The sequence below is a fragment of the Morus notabilis genome, unplaced genomic scaffold (genome assembly GCF_000414095.1).
Source record: "Morus notabilis unplaced genomic scaffold, ASM41409v2 Scaffold2143, whole genome shotgun sequence".
In the NCBI taxonomy this organism is placed as follows: Eukaryota; Viridiplantae; Streptophyta; class Magnoliopsida; order Rosales; family Moraceae; genus Morus; species Morus notabilis.
Window position 1 is genome coordinate 42969 of NW_010365767.1, and position 4532 is coordinate 47500.

The following is a 4532-nucleotide window of genomic DNA, read 5'->3' on the forward strand; positions in this document are numbered from 1 at the left end:
TGGAAAAAAAAATAAAAATAAAAAATAAAAAAATAAAAACAAATAAAAGGCAAAATTTGATGGACTCAGGGAGGCTCTGCTGGTCTTTGGCTCAAAATATCACCTTAGCCTATCAGAAAACGTCACGTCAATATTTATTTACTGTCTTTATTTTTCTATTAATTATTTTCATAAATCCCCCAGAAATATGTACATATTTCAAAACGCTACCTAATTTTATAATATCATTCAAACGCTCCTAAATATATAGAAAACGGTTCGAAATGCACCTCCATCTAAGTCTTTCTATAGTTCGAACATATGTGCTAATGTAGCAATCCACCTATCATAGTCCGCTCTCGGAAACCTATTTCACGATCTCACTACCACCCACACGAACCCAGCCCGCCGCACAATCTTGTCACTCCCTTGCACATTTTCACTCACCAAAAACAGTCGTAGAGCTCTCTGCTTAAGCGAAACTAGTTTCTAAATGCTCGCAGGTCCCTTCCGATGTAGGGTCTGATAGGGGTGAACAAAAAACCCGACGAATCCGATTAACCCACACAACCCAACTCATTTTAACTTGAACCCGATCAACCTAATCAAGAATTCAACCCAACCCGATTATTAATTTGGTGGGTTTGAGTTGAGTTTTTCTTAACTCAAATTAACTCGAACCTACCAATCTATTTATCCACATAAATAAACATTTTTATACCTCATAATATATAGTTTTTCTCTCATATTTTACATTATTTACTTGACAACCTATTATGTTTGACGTTGTGTGAGTTTTTATTATTGTTTGTTTGTTAGTTTATAACTTATATATTTGAACTTGTTTTGTATGTATTTTATTTTTATATTTATTTTATAACTTATGTGATCATTTTAGAGAAGGCTAATATTATGTAAAAATTAGCTTTCTTTTTATACATTTCTTATTTTGGGTTGAATGATTAGTTTTTTTTTATATTCAACCCGATCAACCCACTCAACACACTTAAATTTTAATTAGGTGGGTTAAATTTGAAATCAACCCACCTAAACTTAATTGGGTGGGTTGAAAAATCTCAAAAATCCACCCGACCCACCCAATGTTCACCCCTAGGGTCTGAGTCCAACCTTCGTTTTCTCCAACAATGGCTTCAAAATCCACGGCCTTGCAGAGGATTTGGAGAGGTGATATTAGGGTTTGGGAAATGATACAGAGAGAAGAAGAAGAAGATGTGATGATTGTGGTTTAGGAAGAAGGTGTTGAAATTGCTAAAGTATTGTTTTGTATTTGAATCTTATATGGGAATCGGAAAAAATATTGTATACCATTATATATTTCTGGGTATTTTCTTTTGTTGAACATTGATGTATTTCTGGGTTGTTCTTGAATAATTGGACATTGAGTTTGTTTATTATTTTTTAATAATTAATATTTTTTGTTAGCTTAATTTAATTTTATATTTTAAAAATGAGTGTCAGATGAGTAAATCCATTACAGTATGTTAGGGGAGACTTAAAATTAATGAGATAAAATTAGACAATATTTAAAAAACAGACTTGAGAAAATATATATTTAAATAGGGACCCATTTGAGAAAAATGAACTAAAAAAGATGCATGAGAAAGATGTTGCATTAAAGACATATCTAAGAGAAATTATTTTAGTGGAGAAATTGTAAAAAGAAGAAAAAATTACAATGTCACTTTTGATATAATAATATTTTGGAGGAGCATATGAAAAAAAAATATTTAGATAGGTACACCATTGATACACAATGAGATAGATTTTAAAAAATAATCTAATGAAGCATATTTAAAAATAAATAAGATGTTAGGGTAAAAGAGAGAGAGAGAGAGAGAGAAGAAGGAGAAGAAGAATTTAAGTAAGGGTATATTTATAAACATTTATTTTAATGGACGATTCAGGAAAAGAAAATTTGTGAGATAACCTTTTGTGTAATAATATTTTATAGCACCACTGGAAAGCAACATCTAGTACGACCACATTTGAAAAAAAAATATTTTAATTGAGGTAAATCAGAGAAATAAAGTTTAAAAAAATGCAAGAACGAAAAATATAAAAATTTTAGAATAGCATATTTGTAGAAATTTATTTTAATAGGACAATTAGAAAAAATTATGAGAATAACTCCTGGTATGCTAATAGTTTAAAAGACTATTGGAAATAAATATTTAAATAAGAGCACATTTGGGAAAAGAATATTTTAATCAAGGTAAATGAGGTGAAAAAGATTTAAAAGAAGGGCAAGAACGAAAATAAAAAAAATTCAAAAAGAGAAGGAAAAGAAAAAGTTAAAAAGAAAAAGGAATCAAAATGAAAAATACAATATTTTAAGTGGAAAAATAAATTATTATCATTATCATTATTATTAGTATTATTAGTATTCTTAGTAGTAGTAGTTTACCTTGGACTAGCTCATTTGTATTACACAAATTAAAAGCTCTAATAGTCGTAGCATAATCCATGAAGATTATTATATTATTATTATTAGTAGTTTACCTTGGACTAGCTCATTTGTATTACACAAATTAAAAGCTCTAATATTCATAGCATAATCCATGAAGATTATTATTAGCTTACCTTCGACTAGCTCATTTGTATCACACAAATTAAAAACTCTAATATTCGTAGCATAGTCCATGAGGTTCTTTATTGGGTACCCTTGTTTCTTGGCATTTCTTAACATTTCTCTTCTGATTATTTAAATTCTAGAGTTCTCTTACAATTTTTAAACTTCTCTCCCATAATTTCTCAAAGTATCTCTATAATTAAAAGTTTTGTTTTTATTAGGGTTTTTTTTAAGACACCCCCTCAACATTTTAAATTTGGCAATTTCAATTTGATTGTTATTTTTTTTGACAATTGACTCTTTTGCCTTTTAGATCTTTACATAATAAAAAACACCATCTGTTTTTTTTTTTGTTTGGAGGATTTTGATCAGGTAACAAGCACTTCAGCATTTGTTAATTGCAACGAATGTCATTTCTCACCCTATTTATTTAGTTATATTGATTCATAGTCATTTAATGAGTTCAAACACAATTAGTTGTGATAAACAATTCTTGATTATTGCCCTAACAGACAGACACATTTACGTGTAAAAAAACCAGACAACATTTTCAATTGGACCTTAATTGTAAATATTTAAAAGTTAAAGAGGTTTATTGCAGGAGAAAGAATAAGGATTAATTGCCAAATTTGAAAAGTTTAAAGGATACAAGTACAAAAAAAGAGAAAATTCAAAAAGTATCCCTCAATTTTACCTAAATATAACTTTTACCCTTAGTTTTTTAAAATAAAAAATATAACCCCCCAATATTTTTCATACCAAACAAAAGTATCTATTTTTTTTAACTTTTTTGGTTTAATTTTTATGACATGGTCAAATTGTCATTGGATATTCCACGCACTGCCTATATTTGTGCTGAGCTATACTACCTTCTAAACACTACTCTTAATTTTTTTTAATGACCCTTTTAGATAATGTGAAGGAAATTTCAGCACCAATTTGCACATTTATTTTTTCAATTTAAGAAAGTGAAATCTTAAAAAAAATGTAAATTTTGTTGTGACTTTAGTGGTACTGGGCAATTCTAACAAGTTGGTTTATTATGCACTATATTGAGCAATTCTTTTTTAAAGATTTCAAAATGTAGTGCAATGCAGTGTATAGTAAATCAATTTGTTCAAATTGGTGTTAAAAAAAGGCAAAGAAAAAAAAAAGAAAAACTTGTTTAAATTTGTGTTGTAGATTCTCTTCCCATTATTAATGTTTGAATTTAAGAGGGCCACTTAAAAAAAAAGAAAAAGAAAAAAGATCTAAGAGGGTTGTTTGAAAGCTGATATAGCATATCACAGATTTAAACAATATATTAGAATATTTAAGGACAATTTAGCTATTTAGAAAAAAAATATATTTTAGCACAATTGTCCCTCAAACTTGTCGTAGTTTAACAAATTGTCTTTTAAATTTTTAATTTTGATAATAAACTTTTTAAACTTGTAAAATTATTGTAATGTGCTCATCTTTATTAAATTTGCTTGGATTTTTTTGGTTAGATTTAAGGAGTTAAAAATTTTAGAATTAAAAGAAGAGATACTTTTTGTCTGATGTGGAAAACAGAGAGGATACATTTTAGATTCTAGTAAAATGGGATACTTTTTATTTTAAAAAAAGCCTTATTTGTGACAACTAAACTGATGAGAGCATACTGTATAGGCTTAGTTTGGTAGTGTTGTAGATTTTAAAAAAATTACTTTTAGTTGTGCTGAAGAAAGAAGCAGTTGTTACAAAAAGCAGCTGACTATTTAGTAAACTATAATTATAATAGATGTGCTTGTTCCAAAATCAGTGTAATAACGTTTGATAAATTATGAGGTTGAATTGCAGTGGATAGTTAAAAATTACGATTATATTATATTATACTATTATATATAATATAATATATACAATTACAATATAATATATATTTATTATTATATTTAATATAATACAAAAACTATTATTATAGAATATATTATATAATTATGAT